The sequence below is a fragment of the Salvelinus alpinus genome, chromosome 22, assembly GCF_045679555.1.
Source record: "Salvelinus alpinus chromosome 22, SLU_Salpinus.1, whole genome shotgun sequence".
Lineage (NCBI taxonomy): Eukaryota > Metazoa > Chordata > Actinopteri > Salmoniformes > Salmonidae > Salvelinus > Salvelinus alpinus.
The window spans coordinates 25,988,028-26,005,881 of NC_092107.1; positions in this window are offsets into that span (position 1 = coordinate 25,988,028).

Sequence of the window (17,854 nt, forward strand, 5' to 3'; positions counted from 1 at the left end):
TACTGTTTCGCCTGCACATGACATCACCGCCTGATGAACTTTTCCTTACCTTTCTTGGGGCTCATTCGAGATATAATTGAATACAAATAGATGTGTGAGGACACAGATAATGACAGATTTCTGGAAGTGTGCCTCTATCAAACAAAAGAGGCTTTATGTGGACTGTAGCCACCTTTCCTAGACAGCCCAGTCTCAAACACAGTCGGCTGCGGTTAGACCAGGATACTGCTCTTAGGATGTTTCATGTAACCTTACACCAACACTGTTGGCAAACTTAGGGTCTAGATACAAAGATTATAATAACATTTTCATTACGCACATGAGTAATTGTGGTATAAACACTTAGAGCAAGATAGAGAGTGAATCAACAAGTAAGCTAGTACAGATGGGGCTTTGTGTGTCCTGGGGCAACTGTAATACAATCCTGTTTGCTGTGAATTCAGTAATAAATAACAGCCATCCTCTGACAGGCATTGATAATAACCCCACACCTCTAAATCACCCAGCCAGCAGACTCACAGTACCACAGGGCAGAGAGTAAATCAGCATGAGGAGAGGGACTGAGGCAGGCCTCAAGATGTGTCTGTGCACTCAAGGGCAGCTTGTGCTCACCAAGACCCTGTAGCTAGACCACACACACACACACACACACACACACACACACACACACACACACACACACACACACACACACACACACACACACACACACACACACACACACACACACACACACACACACACACACACACACCTTTACATGGGTGTATGGACAGCTAACAGTCAATAATCCCAGCCTCTCTGTAAGAATTCATCTGGGACTTATGACAGGCTCCCCCATTAAGGAAGAGAGTGAGTGAAAAGGGGCTGTTTGGCTGAGACAGGTAGAGGGTGTATGTTTCATAATGATAGTCAAGCTTTGTAAATCAATCCCAAACTTGGGCCTCCCAAATCAGCACACTGTGGGTGTGATTATCCCCTAGCATGTGCCCTCCCAAGGTAGAGTCGCCACCCTGTGAAATAAGGTTGGTGGATGTATCTCCCCCCCAGGCGCCTGCCTGTCTCTCGCCAGTAAGCCAATCTCCCAATGTCTCAGTACTGTGCAGATAATGTACATCTCTGTCTCTCACACGCGTTCACTCATCTCTGTCACCAAGAGGTCTACAACAGATTTACATGTGGGTCTGTGTCTGCCAATATTTGCAGTGGGCACTGATATGTAGTTTAAAGCTCAATGTGTCCGGGACCTAAAAACATGCCACTACGATACAGCTACGACGGGAAGTGACTTTTCATAGCAGGTTAGGAGAGCATTTTCGCTAACCCTAACACTTTTCCTGTCCTTAATCTAATTCTCCTAACCTGCTACGGAAAAGTAACTTCCGGTCGTAGCTGTATCGAAGTGCCATGTTTTTAGGGAATCTGCTGTGTGTCCTAAGTATCAAATTACATATTCTTTATCTCTCAAATAATTGTTTATTCTAAAATCATCTTGAGATTTGTTACGTTCCCCAGTTTCTGTGTTGTAGTTTGTGTATTTGAGTATGTGTGTTTCAGGAGATGGCTTCCTGAATTCTCCCCAAGCAGCTGATTGGTCAGCCCCATTGATGATTGGAGCTGACCACGCCCCCTCGTCAAGTTACAGCTGTATCCGATTGGACTCCTTCTGAAGCTATATAAAAGCCAGTGTTCTGTTCAGGAGAAAAATAATGCAGAGAGAGGGAGATCATTGCTGAGAGATGATTCCTGAGAATAGGAGGCTGATGGCTGAGAGAGGAGGCTGATGGCTGAGGGTCATATTATGTTGGTTGTTGCTGAGAGTGAGACATGCAGTTGGTATGTACTATGTTAGTTATTGATGGGAGCAGCATTGGTATGTTCTGTGTGAGTTTGTTGCTCAGTCAGAGCCTATTTGATGTCCTGTGTTTCTCAGTGTGTTTGTGAAATTGTTTATAATATTCTGTTTCATTTGTTCCCAGGGGGGAAGGGGAAGGCACCTAGGGAGTGCTTAGGCAAGAGGCCCGCGGGCATACATATACCCGTAGTATATTCACTGTCTAGGCACACTAGGTAAGACCTGGGCGGACCACCCCCTGTATTTTGGTTAGCGCACCAGGTGGTGCTAGTTAGGTAAGTAGTGGGTAGGCAGGTAAGAAGACTCGAGGCTGTAATCACTGCCAAAAATCAAGGGGCTGGACGAGTCCCATAAAGCAGCCAGAAGGGCAGCCAGCGGAGAGGGGACTGGGGGAAGAGAGGTTACTCCCGTATAGTCGTGCTCAGTCCCAGGGATAATGGAGGGAGCTCAGTTTTGTTCCCCGCAGGATACAGCAAGCCCAGAAGATGGTATCCCTGAGAGTCTCCTGGGGGAGACCTATTCTTTACTTTTTGTTTGTTATTTAAATAAACATCCTCGAACCCGGCTAATCTAATTGTCCGTGTCTGTAACGGGGTGCGTGCTGGTGGCAGGGAAGTCAGGCGCAGGAGAACGAACTTGGTATAAACGGAGTTATTTAATAAATGCTCACAAACTCCGAAAACCAACATATACAAAATAAAGAAAGTGGGTACAAAACCCGTCGCACACCATCACATACTTAGCACCAATACATACAACGAACAATCACCGACAAAGACATGAGATAAACAGAGGGTTAAATACACAACATGTAATGATGGGATTGAAACCAGGTGTGATGTGAGACAAGACAAAATCAATGGAAAATGAAAAATGGATCAGCGATGGCTAGAAGGTCGGTGACGTCGACCGCCGAACACCGCCCGAGCAAGGAGAGGGACCAACTTCGGCGGAAGTCGTGACAGTGTCTGATCTGTGTAAAAGTCTTGACCAAACCCTCCTGGTCTGCCACAAGTGGTGGAGAATGCGGGTAGTCTGATAAGGTGGTCATATCGGGGTTGACGTTTACACAGAATCAGCATGGACGAGTTGATAGCTCAGTTCATCCGGGCCCAACAAGCACGCTAACGGAAAACGACGACATCGAAACATACCTCTGTACATTTTAAAGGACAGGACTATGGGAAGGATGGCCAAGGCTGAAGTGGGACCTTACCGACGAACAGGCGGCTAACTACAACGGACTCAAACAGGAGATACTCCGCCGCTATGGGTACAGCCTGGCCCACCGTGCCCAGATGAGCGAACTACTGCGCAGGGTATGGCTCCTACCAGGGCATGGCTCCTAACCAACGTATCCACCATCTCCATCCTAGACAAAGTGGTCCTGGATCGCTTCTTACGGGCGCTACCCCACGACATGAAGAGGGCAGCGAGTCTATGCGCGCCCAAGACCTTGGAGGACCTCCTGGGAGCAGTGGAGATGCCTCAGAACACTGAGTCCCTGCTGAGTGGGTGCCGGGCCGAGTCAGGGACCCGTCCGAGGGGACAGAACGACAGCCCCACCGCTGTGTACCCCGAACCAACAGTCAGCAGGGCCAAAGGGCCGCAGACCCATGGAGAGATGGCTGGGGTAGAGCCGACCTGCCACTGACGACCCCAGGTAGATGAAGACCAAAGGGGGTGTTTTGAGCATGGCGTCCGGGGGCACCTTGCCTGGAATTTACAGGCTTGAGAGGAATCGATGCAATCAGCAAGCCCCGGAAGCTAGGTGGGCCATGCAGTGAACTACATCACCTCCCGTTGGGCGCACCATGAATAAACGGCACCCATGGTCACGGTGAAGGTCGACGGACACGACATGGAAGCTCTATTACACTCCGGAAGTATGGTTACGCTCGTAACCACGAGCCTGCTGAACCAGGGGACCGGACGTGGTAGGGAGATGTCTATTTCCTGTGTCCACGGTGACACAAAGTGGTATCAAACCGTATGGGCCAATATTGTGACGCCACAAGGGAACTGCCAGATGATGGTGGGTGCTGTACCGGAGGTGCCGGTACCCCTCTTCATGGGACGAGATTGTCCGCTGTTCGCGGCACTGTTTTTTTTCGCGTTATTTGTAACTTATTTTGTGCATAATGTTTCTGCAACCGTATCTTACGGCAAAAAATAGCTTCTGGATATCAAGAAAGCGATCACTCGGATTAGACAAAGATTTTTTCTTTAACAAAGAAGACGCACAAGACATCCTCCAAACACCCAGCAGGGCCGACATCCAAGTTATTTGCAAGAAGAAGCGACACAGGTACAGAGTACAAAGAGCCGGATGCCTGGTCAGGACCCGAAAAAGGCAATTGGGAAAGCTGCCGTTACCGTCAATACTACTCGCCAACATGCAATCATTGGACAATAAACTAGACGAGGTACGATCACGAATATCCTACCAACGGGACATCAAAAACTGTAATATCCTATGTTTCACGGAATCGTGACTGAATGACGACATGGATATTCAGCTAGCGGGATACACGCACTGGCAGGGGGGATGAGGGGGGGCGGTCTGTGCATATTTGTAAACAACAGCTGGTGCACGAAATCTAAGGAAGCCTCTAGATTTTGCTCACCTGAAGTAGAGTATATTGTGATAAATTGCAGGCCACACTACTTGCCTAGAGAGTTTTCAGCTATACTTTTCGTGGCTGTTTATTTACCACCACAGACAGATGCTGGCACTAAGACCACACTCAGTCAGCTGTATAAGGAAATAAGCAAACAGGAAACCACTCACCCAGAGGCGGCGCTCCTAGTGGCCGGAGACTTTAATGCAGGGAAACTTAAATCAGTTCTACCAAATTTCCATCAACATGTTAAATGTGCAACCAGAGGGAAAAAAATTCTAGACAACCTGTACTCCACACACAGAGACGCGTACAAAGCTATCCCTCGCCCTCCATTTGGTAAATCCGACCACAACTCTATCCTCCTGATTCCTGCTTACAAGCAAAAATTAAAGCAGGAAGCACCAGTGACTCGGTCTATAAAAGAAAGTGGTCAGATGAAGCAGATGCTAAACTACAGGACTGTTTTGCTATCACAGACTGGAACATGTTCCGGGATTCTTCCGATGGCATTGAGGAATACACCACATCAGTCACTGGCTTTATCAATAAGTGCATCGAGGACGTCGTCCCCACAGTGACTGTACGTACACACCCCAACCAGAAGCCATGGATTACAGGCAACATACGCACTGAGCTAAAGGGTAGAGCTGCCGCTTTCAAGGTGCGGGACTCTAACCCGGAAGCTTACAAGAAATCCTGCTATGCCCTGCGACGAACCATCAAACAGGCAAAGCGTCAATACAGGGCTAAGATTGAATCATACTACACCGGCTCCGACGCTCGTCTTATGTGGCAGGGCTTGCAAACTATTACAGACAACAAAGGGAAGCACAGCCGCGAGCTGCCCAGTGGCACGAGCCTACCAGATGAGCTAAATCACTTCTATGCTCGCTTCGAGGCAAGCAACACCGAGGCATGCATGAGAGCATCAGCTGTTCCAGGCGACTGTGTGATCACGCTCGCCGTAGCCGACGTGAGTTAGACCTTTAAACAGGTCAACATACACAAGGCTGCGGGGCCAGATGCATTACCAGGACATGTGCTCCGGGCATGTGTTGACCAACTGGCAGGTGTCTTCACTGACATTTTCAACATCTCCCTGATGAAGTCTGTAATACCAACATGTTTCAAACAGACCCCCATAGTCCCTGTGCCCAAGAACACAAAGGCAACCTGCCTAAATGACTACAGACCCGTAGCACTCTTGTCTGTAGCCATGAAGTGCTTTGAAAGGTTGGTAATAGATCACATCAACACCATTATCCCAGAAACCCTAGACCCACTCCAATTTGCATACCGCCCAAACAGATCCACAGATGATGCAATCTCTATTGCACTCCACACTGCCCTTTCCCACCTGGACAAAAGGAACACTTACGTGAGAATGCTATTCATTGACTACAGCTCAGCGTTCAACACCATAGTACCCTCAAAGCTCATCACTAAGCTAAGGATCCTGGTACTAAACACCTCCCTCTGCAACTGGATCCTGGACTTCCTGCCGGGCCGCTCCCAGGTGGTGAGGGTAGGTAGCAACACATCTGCCACGCTGATCCTCAACACTGGAGCTCCCCAGGGGTGCGTGCTCAGTCCCCTCTTGTAATCCCTGTTCACCCATGACTGCATGGCCAGGCACAACTCCAACACCATCAGTAAGTTTGCAGACGACACAACAGTGGTAGGCCTGATTACCGACAACGACGAGACAGCCTATAGGGAGGAAGTCAGAGACCTGGCCGGGTGGTGCCAGAATAGCAACCTATTCCTCAACGTAACCAAGACAAAGGAGATTATTGTGGACTACAGGAAAAGGAGGACCGAGCACGCCCCCATTCTCATCGACGGGGCTGTTGGTGTCCACATCAACAACAAACTAGAATGTTTCAAACACACCAAGACAGTCGTGAAGAGGGCACGACAAAGCCTGTTCCCCCTCAGGAAACGAAAAAGATTTGGCATGGGTCCTGAGATCCTCAAAAGGTTCTACAGCTGCAACATCAAGAGCATCCTGACTGGTTGCATCACTGCCTGGTACGGCAACTGCTCGGCCTCTGACCGCAAGGCACTACAGAGGGTAGTGTGTACGGCCCAGTGGAAGGCCCTAAAAATTGTCAAAGACCCCAGCCACCCCAGTCATAGAGTGTTCTCTCTACTACCATATGGCAAGTGGTACCGGAGTTCAAAGTCTAGGACAAAAAGGCCTCTCAACAGGTTTTACCCACAAGCCATAAGACTCCTGAACAGGTAATCAAATGGCTATCCGGACTATTTGCATTATGTGCCCCCCCCAACCCCTCTTTTTACGCTGTGGCTACTCTCTGTTTATCATATATGCATAGTCACTTTAACTGTACATTCATGTACATACTACCTCAATTGGGCCGACCAACCAGTCCTCCTGCACAGTGGCTAACCGGGCTATCTGCATTGTGTCCCACCCACCACCCGCCAACCCCTCTTTTACGCTACTGCTACTCTCTGTTCATCATATATGCATAGTCACTTTAACCATATATACATGTACATACTACCTCAATCAGCCTGACTAACCGGTGTCTGTATGTAGCCTCACTACTTTTATAGCCTCGCTACTGTATATAGCCTGTCTTTTTACTGTTGTTTTATTTCTTTACCTACCTATTGTTCACCTAATACCTTTTTTGCACTATTGGTTAGAGCCTGTAAGTAAGCATTTCACTGTAAAGTCTACACCTGTTGTATTCAGCGCACGTCACAAATAAACGTTTTGATTTGATTTGGAGGCACAAGCTGAGGAAAAAGGTACGAGCCGGCTGAAGACGACGGCCCGGAAGCAAGTGGTTGACAAACCTGTATCTACGGGTCCGGAGTCGAAGTCGGAGGGGGCGTCAGAACCCGACCCCCCTGGTGAACCACTGGAGGAGGAGCCCATCCTCCCCCTCCTCGATTTCGAGGGACCAGTCGAGACACCCGCTGGGGGCCAACTGAGGTGACAATTCGGGACTGCCCAGTGGGAGGATCCAAACTTGAAAGCCACCGCAGCCCAAGTAATAGTGGTGGTTGGACGGCTACTTCCGGGGGTGAGTGACTGGCAATACCCCCATTTCCAAATCAAGAATAACCTTTGGTAACAGGTGTCGCGCCAACAGGGGGAACTTCGAGAGGTGCTGATGCTGCCCCGATGATATGTGGGAACCGTTCTTCAGCTGAACCACACTCACCTGTGGGGGGCGCACTTGGGAATGGAGACGACCCAGGAACGGATTGCCAGGAACGGATTGTTCCACTGGCGTAGGATGAGGAGAGCCGTGGAAGACTATTGTCGTATCTGCCCGGAGTGTCAAATTACTGCCCCAAAAGCACACTTCCAAAACCCGCTGGTCCCCCTACCGATAATCGGGGTGCCCTTTGAACGCATCGCCATGGACATAGTGGGAACACTGGTAAAAACAGCATGAGGACACTGGTACATTCTGGTAATGATAGATTATGCCACCCGGTATCCCGAGAACATTCCACTACAGGTGGCGGAATTTCCCAGGAGCTGTTCCACCTCTTTAGCCGGGTGGGCATCCCGAACAAGATCCTGACAGACCAAGGTACTGAATTTATGTCCCGCCTAATGAAAGATTTGTGTGCTCTCCTGCAGATCAAGCAGATCCGGACCTCCGTCTATCACCCACAGATGGATGGGCTCGTTGAGCGGTTCAAAAAACGCTCAAACAAATGCTGCGGAAGGTCATCGAGCAGGACGGGAAGAACTGGTACCAGCTACTACCTCCTCTAGTTTTTCCTCTTTCGAACTCCTCTATGGGAGGAGGCCATGCGGCCTACTGGACCTCACCAAGGAGGTGTGGGAAGCCCAACCTACCCCCTTACGCAACGTGGTAAAGCTCGTGGAGACGATGAGGGAGCGGATGACAGCCACATGGCCAGTGGTAAGGGAACATATGGAGAAGGCCCAACGCGCCCAAGCCCAGGTCCACAATCGGGGAACCCAGCCCTGAGAATTCCAGGTGGAAACAAGGTGTTGGTTTTAAGCCCCATGGCCAAAAGTAAGTTCCTGGCAACATGGCACGGGCCATACGAGGTGATAGAGAAGCTGGGACCCGTAAATTACCGGGTACGGCAGCCGGGGAAACGGAAACCCCAACAGATTTACCGCGTGAATCTGTTGAAGAAGTGGCATGGGAGGACAGCCTTGGCCGTGTTATGGTCGGGACCCAGGAAGCCAATGGTACCAGTGGTGGTCCAAAGCAATGAGGTCCTCGACCCGGCCCAGAAGCAAGCGCTCAGGGAGCTCGTTGATCGGAACATGGCGGTGTTCTCCGAGAAGCTGGGCTGCACAACTCTCATGGAACACCACGTCCGTACCCTGACCGGGAAAACGGGATGAAAGAGGCCATATCGGATTCCTGAGGCCCGAAGGAAGACCGTGAAGCAGGAAGTGGAGGCTATGCTGAGGATGGGGGTTGTCGAAGAGTTCCACAGCGCATGGTGCAGCCCCATCGTGTTGGTGCCCAAACCGGACGGTAGCCTGCGCTTCTGTAATGATTTCCAGGGTGTGAACAACATCAGCTTGTTCGACGCCTACCCCATGCCGAGGGTGGACGAGCTCATCGACCGATTGGGAAAGGCCCGGTACATCAGCACCCTTGACCTGACCAAAGGATATTGGCAGGTACCGTTGGCAGGTACCGTTAGAGCGAAATGGACAGGCAAGATCGAAGCGACGTTCAGGCGTCTGAAGGAAGCACTGTGCTCCCATCCAATTCTCGTAATGTCGATTTCCAAGTGCCGATGTTGGTCCAGACGGACGCATGTGACATGGGACTAGGGGCCGTCCTGTCCCAGGTACACGATGGGGAGGAGCACCCCATCATGTACATAAGCTGATACCCTGAGAGAAAAAGTACTCTATTGTTGAGAAAGAGTGCCTAGCGGTGAAGTGGGCACTAGACACTCAAGTATTACCTGTTGGGTACCCACTTCACCCTGGTCACCGACCATGCTCCCCTGGTCTGGATGACCATGGGAAGGAACACAAACGATCCTTTCACCAGGTAGTTCTTGTCCCTCAACGCTTCTCTTTTTCTGTTATGCACAGGTCAGGGGTGAAGCATGGAAAAGCGGATGCCCTATCAAGAAGGGAGACATACGTTGCACTGACGACAACCCCCTCCCCGACAGAGCAAAAAAGGGGGGGGGGGGGGGGCGTACAGCAGGTCAACCATTAGGGGAAGACTCGCCGAGGCCTGGTGACAGATGCAGTCTACATCATGAGACGATGGCTCCTTCTGCTGGACGTGCCAGGTCTTGACAGGCTCTCCGGTCAGGACTAATTGGGGCTGATTGTGGTTGGTGAGTAACCAAGGGAATGATTGCTCACCAGCTGGACGAGTCCCATAAAGCTGCCAAAAGGGCAGCACACGGAGAGGGGACTGGGGGAAGAGAGGTTACTCCCGTATAGTCGTGCTCTGTCCCAGGGATAATGGAGGGAGCTCAGTTTTGTTCCCCACAGGATGCAGCAAGACGGTATCCCAGAGAGCGTTTCCTGGGGGAGACCTATTATTTTCTTTTTGCTTGTTATTTAAATAAACATCCTTGAAACCGAGCTAATCCAACTCTGTCTGTGTCTGATCTGTGTAAACATCTTGACCAAACCCCCTGGTCTGCCATAGTAATTAGGGTCGTTGTTCTGTTGTAAGGTGAACCTTTGCCCCAGTCTAAGGTCCTGAGTGCTCTGGAGCAGGTTTTCATCAAGGATCTTTCTGAACTTTGCTCCGTTCATCTTTGCCGCTGAAAAACATCCCCACATCATGAGGCTGCCACTACCATGCTTCACTGGAGGGATGGTGCCAGGTTTCCTCCAGGTGTGGCGCTTGGCATTCAGGCCAAAGAGTTAAATCTTGGTTTCATCAGACCAGAGAATCTTGTTTCTCATGGTCTGAGTCTTTAGGTGCCTTTTGGCAAACTCCAAGCGGGCTGTCATGTGTCTTTTACTGAGGAGTGGCTTCTGTCTGGCCACTCTACCATAAAAGCCTGATTGGTGGAGTGCTGCAGAGATGGTTGTCCTTCTGGAAGGTTCTCCAATCACCACAGAGGAACTCTAGAGCTCTGTCAGAGTGACCATCAGATTCCTCAACACAATCCTCTCTCGGAGCTCTATGGACAATTCCTTTGACCTGAGAGTGTTTTGTTTTTTGTTCTGACATGCACTGTCAACTGTGGGACCTTATATAGACATGTGTGCCTTTCCAAATCATGTCCAATCAATTGAATTTACCACAGGTGGACTCCAATCAAGTTGTAGAAACATGTCAAGGATTGTCAATGGAAACAGGGTGCACCTGAGCTCAATTTCGAGTCTAATAGCAAAGGGTCTGAATAGTTATGTAAATATTTATGTTTTTAATTTTTAATACATTTGCTAAAAATCATAACCGTTTTCGCTTTGTCATCATGGGGTATTGTGTGTAGATTGCTGAAGATGTAGAAAAAGTGTGGAAAAAGTCAAGGGGTCTGAATACTTTCTGAATACACTGTATATAGGGGCAGTACTCAGTGACATCACTTTCTGAAACAGGAGGTAAAAATATATAACAGTTCCACAATATTAACATTCAATATATCAAAATATATGATCATACACAAGGAATGTGATCAATATGTACAGTCGTGGCCAAAAGTTTTGAGAATGACACATATTAATTTCCATAAAGTTTGCTGCTTCAGTGTCTTTAGATATTTTTGTCAGATGTTACTATGGAATACTGAAGTGTAATTACAAGCATTTCACAAGTTTTCATGTAATTGTCATTAAAAGCCTATGAAGTTGATGCAAAGAGTCAATATTTGCAGTGTTGACCCTTCTTTTTCAAGACCTCTGCAATCCGCCCTGGCATGCTGTCAATTAACTTCTCGGCCACATCCTGACTGATGGCAGCCCATTCTTGCATATAATCAATGCTTGGAGTTTATCAGAATTTGTGGGTTTTTGTTTGTCCACCCGCCTCTTGAGGATTGACCACAAACTCTCAATGGGATTAAGGTCTGGTGAGTTTCCTGGCCATGGACCCAAAATATCGATGTTTTGTTCCCCGAGCTACTTGTTATCACTTTTGCCTTATGGCAAGGTGCTCCATCATGCTGGAAAAGGCATTATTCGTCACCAAACTGTTCCTGGATGGTTGGGAGAAGTTGCTCAAGGAGGATGTGTTAGTACCATTCTTTATTCATGGCTGTGTTCTTTGTGAGTGAGTGAGCCCACTCCCTTGGCTGAGAAGCAACCCCACACATGAATGGTCTCAGGATGCTTTACTGTTGGCATGACACAGGACTGATGGTAGCGCTCACCTTGTCTTCTCCGGGTCAAGCTTTTTTCCGGATGCCCAAACAATCGGAAAGGGGAGTCATCTGATAAAATGACTTTGCCCCAGTCCTCAGCAGTCCAATCCATGTACCTTTAGCAGAATATCAGTCTGTCCCTGATGTTTTTCCTGGAGAGAAGTGGCTTCTTTGCTGCCCTTCTTGACACCAGGCCATCCTCCAAAAGTCTTCGCCTCACTGTGCCTGCAGATGCACTCACACCTGCCTGCTGCCATTCCTGAGCAAGCTCTGTACTGGTGGTGCCCCGATCCAGCAGCTGAATCAACTTTAAGAGACGTCCTGGCGCTTGCTGGACTTTCTTGGGCACCCTGAAGCCTTCTTCACACCAATTGAACCGCTCTCCTTGAAGTTCATGATGATCCGATAAATGGTTGATTTAGGTGCAATCTTACTGGCAGCAATATCCTTGCCTGTGAAGCCCTTTTTGTGCAAAGCAATGATGACGGCACGTGTTTCCTTGCAAGTAACCATGGTTGACAGAGGAAGAACATTGAGTCCAAGCACCACCCTCATTTTGAAGCTTCCAGTCTGTTATTCGAACTCAATCAGCTTGACAGAGTGATCTCCAGCCTTGTCCTCGTCAACACTCACACCTGTGTTAACGAGAGAATCACTGACATGATGTCAGCTGGTCCTTTTTTGGCAGGGCTGAAATGCAGTGGAAATGTTTTTGGGGGATTCAGTTCATTTGCATGGCAAAGAGGGACTTTGCAATTAATTGCAAATCATCTGACCACTCTTCATAACATTCTGGAGTATATGCAAATTGCCATCATACAAACTGAGGCAGCAGACTTTGTGAAAATAAAATGTTTTGTCATTCTCAAAACTTTTGGCCACGACTGTACAGTAATACTGTATACAGTTGAAGTCGGAAGTTAACATACACCTTAGCCAAATACATTTAAACTCAGTTTTTCACAATTTCTGACATTGAATATTTGTAAAAATTCCCTGTCTTATGTCAGTTAGGATCACCACTTTATTTTAAGAGACTGAGCCGTGTGGCTCAGTTGGTAGAGCATGGCGCTTGCAACGCCAGGGTTGTGGGTTCATTCCCCACGGGGGGACCAGGATGAATATGTATGAACTTTCCAATTTGTAAGTCGCTCTGGATAAGAGCGTCTGCTAAATGACTTAAATGTAAATGTAAATGTAAGAATGTGAAATGTCAGAATAATAGTAGAGAGCATTATTTATTTCAGCTTTTATTTCTTTCATCACATTCACAGTGGGTCAGAAGTTTACATACACTCAATTAGTATTTGGTAGCATTGCCTTGAAATTGTTTAACTTGGGTCAAACATTTCGGGTAGCCTTCCACAAGCTTCCCACAATAAGTTGTGTGAATTTTGACCCATTCCTCCTGACAGAGCGGTTGTAACTGAGTCAGGTTTGTAGGCCTCCTTGCTCGCACACGCTTTTTCAGTACTGCCCACAAATTTTCTATGGGATTGAGGTCAGGGCTTTGTAATGGCCACTCCAATACCTTGACTGTGTTGTCCTTAAGCCATTTTGCCACAACTCTGGAAGTATGCTTGGGGTCATTGTCCATTTGGAAGAACCATTTGCGACCAAGCTATAAATTCCTGATTGATGTCTTGAGATGTTGCTTCAATATATCCCCATAATTTTCCATCCTCATGATGTCATCTATTTTGTGAAGTGCACCAGTCCCTCCTGCAGCAATGGTCATTATGGCCAAACAGTTCTATTTTTGTTTCATCAGGCCAGAGGACATTTCTCCAAAAAGTACGATCTTTGTCCCCATGTGCAGTTGCAAACCGTAGTCTGGCTTTTTTATGGCGGTTTTGGAGCAGTGGCTTCTTCCTTGCTGAGCGGCCTTTCAGGTTATGTCGACATAGGACTCGTTTTACTGTCAATATGGATACTTTTGTACCTGTTTCCCTCAGCATCTTCACAAGGTCCTTTGCTGTTGTTCTGGGATTGATTTACACTTTTTGCACCAAACTACGTTCATCTCTAGGAGACAAAACGCGTCTCCTTCTTCAGCGGTATGATGGCTGCGTGGTCCCATGGGGTTTATACTTGCGTACTATTGTTTGTACAGATGAACGTGGTACCTTCAGGCGTTTGGAAATTTCTCCCAAGGATGAACCAGACTTGTGGTGGTCTACAATTGTTTTTCTGAGGCCTTAGCTGATTTCTTTTGATTTTCCCATGATGTCAAGCAAAGAGGCACTGAGTTTGAAGGTAGGCATTGAAATACACCCATAGGTACACCTCCAATTGACTCAAATGGTGTCAGTTAGCATATCAGAAGCTTCTAAAGTCATGACATCATTTTCTGGAATTTTCCAAGCTGTTTAAAGGCACAGTCAACTGAGTGTATGTAAACTTCTGACCCACTGGAATTGTTATACAGTGAATTATAAGTGAAATAATCTGTTTGTAAACAATTGTTGGAAAAATTACTTGTGTCATGCACAAAGAAGATGTCCTAACCGTTTTTCCAAAACTATAGTTTGTTAACAAGACATTTGTAGAGTGATTGAAAAACAAGTTTTAATGACTCCAACCTAAGTGTATTTACACTTCCGACTTCAACTGTATATCACACAATATTCAATTTGGATAAAAACACAATAATTTGGACATTTTAAAACTATTAAAACGTTTTTAACTCAAACTCCTCGTAAAGGCCAAGAGGAGACAGTGTGTTGAGCCTGTGGATCCAGAAAGATTCCCTTTGAAGAAGTTCCCTTTCAATCTCCCCTCCCCTGCATGACATCTTGACAATTTCTATTCCAATGTATCTCAGTGAACTGATAGGATGTCCAGCTTGTACAGAAGGAATAGCAACCGGATGTTTTGTCTCACCTGTCCATATATTGCTGCGGTGCTCACTGATCCGGGTCTTAAGGCTTCTACCGGTTTTCCCTATGTAAGACAGACCACAAGGACATTTCAACATGTAAACAACATTGGTGGAATATGCAGGTAATCAGGCCATTGATCTTAAATATTTGTTCTTTGCGGGGGTGGGTAAGTGAGTCCCATTTGTAGGTGAAACTGCACATTGGCCACATTTGTAATTACCCTTCAGAACCTTGTCCTCGCGTTTGGGGGTCTTTTAGAGACTATACGTGAGGGATATTTAAAGATGGGTTTCAATTGTACTAGTGCTTCCTGATAATATCCTTAAATGCCTTCCTCAATGGTGAGTTTTGTGTGAAGCATGAGGGGACATGTTCTGATTTTTTTTTTACTTGGGCATGTTTCACCCAATTGTCTTTGTACCCCCTTTTCTTAAACCTTTGTGTGAGGTCCGTGGTCTGTTTCTGGTAGGAAGCATCAGAGCTGCATATACTTCTGATGCGGCTGAATTGACAGCGAGACTTTTAATAAGTGTATGTGGATGAAAGCTGCCACCTCTAAGGAGGTTGTTCCTGTCTGTACGTTTCCTATAGGGTTCTGTAGAGGGAGGTTTAGTCTTTAATAACCATCACATCAAGAAAACTAGTTAATGATGAAACGAAGGTGCTCATTCATAGTTTAGATAGGCATGGAATTCCAAGAGTTCTTCCTGGGTCCCTGTATAGATCACAAAAACATCATCCACATATCTCCAAATTAGGAGAATATTGGAGAGAAAGGGGTTAAGGTCTGAATTCAGCACCACATGTTTTTCAGACATTCCTAGATATAGGTTAGCATAATTAGGAGCCATAGTACTCCCCATCTTTGTCCCTTTGGTGTGGAAGAAAAAGTATCCTTTGAAGAGAAAATTGTTGGAAGTTAGTACAAGATCAGCCAAGTTAGTACAGTTCAGCCAAGTCCACAGTAATTGGTGCTGGGAAGAGCATTAGGGGGATGTTCATTGACGTAGAGCTTGAAGGCCTCTAGGCCGCACTTATGGGGGATGTTAGTATATAGACTGGTAACATCAAAAGTATACATAATAGAATTTTCAGATATATGATCCACAGATTCCAATTTATTCGAGGCAGGGGTATAGGGGCTCCCGAGTGGCGCAGCAGTCTCAGGCACTGCATCTCAGTGCAAGAGGTGTCACTACAGTCCCTGGTTCAAATCCAGGTTGTATCACATCTGGCTGTGATTGGGCGGCGCACAATTGTTCTGGGTTGGGCCGGGGTAGGCCATCATTGTAAATAAGAATTTGTTCTTAACTGACTTGCCTAGTTAAATAAAGGTTACAAAAAATACATGGGGAGAGAGATTGCCCAGGGTTTCACAAAATTGTCTTTAAAGGTAAAGATATTCTCTGTCAGAGATCTGTTACTACTCACAATGGGCCTGCCTGGTATCAGTGGTGGAAAAAGTACCCAAATGTCATACTTGAGTAAAAGTATAGATACCTTAATGGAAAGTTACTCAAGTAAAAGTGGAAGTCACCCAGTAAAATACCACTTGAGTAAAAGTCTAAAAGTTTTTGGTTCTAGATATACTTAAGTATCAAAAGTAAAAAATATTAATAATTTCAAATTACTTATATTAAGCAAAGCAGAGAGCAAAATTGTTTTGTTTTTAAAATGTACGGATAGCCAGGGGCACACCCCAACACTCAGACATAATTTACAAAAGATGCATTTGTGTTTAGTAAGTCCACCCAATCAGAGGCAGTAGGGATGACCAAGGATGTTCTCATGATAAGTGTGTGAATAGGACAATTTTCCTGTCCTGTTAAGCCTTCAAAATGTAACAAGTACTTTTGGATGTCATGGAAAATGTAGGGAGTAAAACGTACATTATTTTCTTTAGGAATGTAGTGAAGTAAAAGTAAAAGTTGCCCAAAATATAAATAGTAAAGTAAAGTACAGATACCCCCCAAAACTACTTAAGTATTTTTACTTAAGTACTTTACACCACTGCCTGGTATAGGGGGTGTCATGCTCTTGTGAATTTTGAGGAAAGCGTATATGACAAATGTGGTTGGGTAGTCAATTTTCATATTCTCATATTCTATCTTTGTAATTTCCCCTTCGTTCAAAAATGTACACAATGTATCGTGGATCAGAGACTTGATTGATTAGTAGGGTCCTTAGGAAGTATTTTGTAAAATTCATTATCACTAAGAGAGGCAAGTTGAGGTTTCCAGGGTTCGAGTAGTGCAGAAGTTGTCGTATGCTGAGGCAGTGACGAAGGCAGAGAAAGATGAGTCAAAGGGGAGGGTTCCTGAAAGGAGTGGTGTGAGTAGAGGATCTGTACCAGTATTTGTATTTTTGTAATTATTATGGACCCCCATTAGCTGCTGCCTTGGCAGCTCTTCCTGGGGTCCAGCAAAATTAAGGCAGTTTATACAATTTAAAAAACAGTACAATACATTCACAGATTTCCCAACACACTGTGTGCCCTCAGGCACTATGTGCCCCCCCCCCCCCCCTGCTCCACCACTACCACATATCTACAGTACTAAATCCATGTGTATGTGTGTATATAGTGTGTATGTTATTGTGTGTATGTTATTGTGTGTATGCATGTGTATGTGCCTATGTTTGTGTTGCTTCACAGTCCCTGCTGTTCCATAAGATGTGTTTTTTAATCTCTTTTTTAAAATCAAATTTTACTGCTAGCATCAGTTACTACATGTGGAATAGAGTTCCATGTAGTCATGGCTCTATGTAGTATTGTGCACCTCCAATAGTCTGTTCTGGACTTGGAGATTGTGAAGAGACCTCTTGTTGCATGTCTTGTGGGGTATGAATAGGTGTACGAGCTGTGCACCAGTAGTTCAAACAGGCAGCTCAGTGCATTCAACACGTCAATACCTCTCATAAATACAAGTAGCGATGAAGTCAATCTCTCCTCCACTTTGAGCCAGGAGAGACTGACATGCATATTATTAATATTAGCTCTCTATCCAAGGACCAGCAGTGCTGCCCTGTTCTCAGCCAATTGCAATTTTCCTAAGTCCCTTTTTGTGGCACCTGACCACATGACTGGTGCGACAAAACTAGGGCCCATAGGACCCAGTACAGAGGGATAGGCCAACAAGTGATATATGTTTTAGTAAGATTGGATTTTT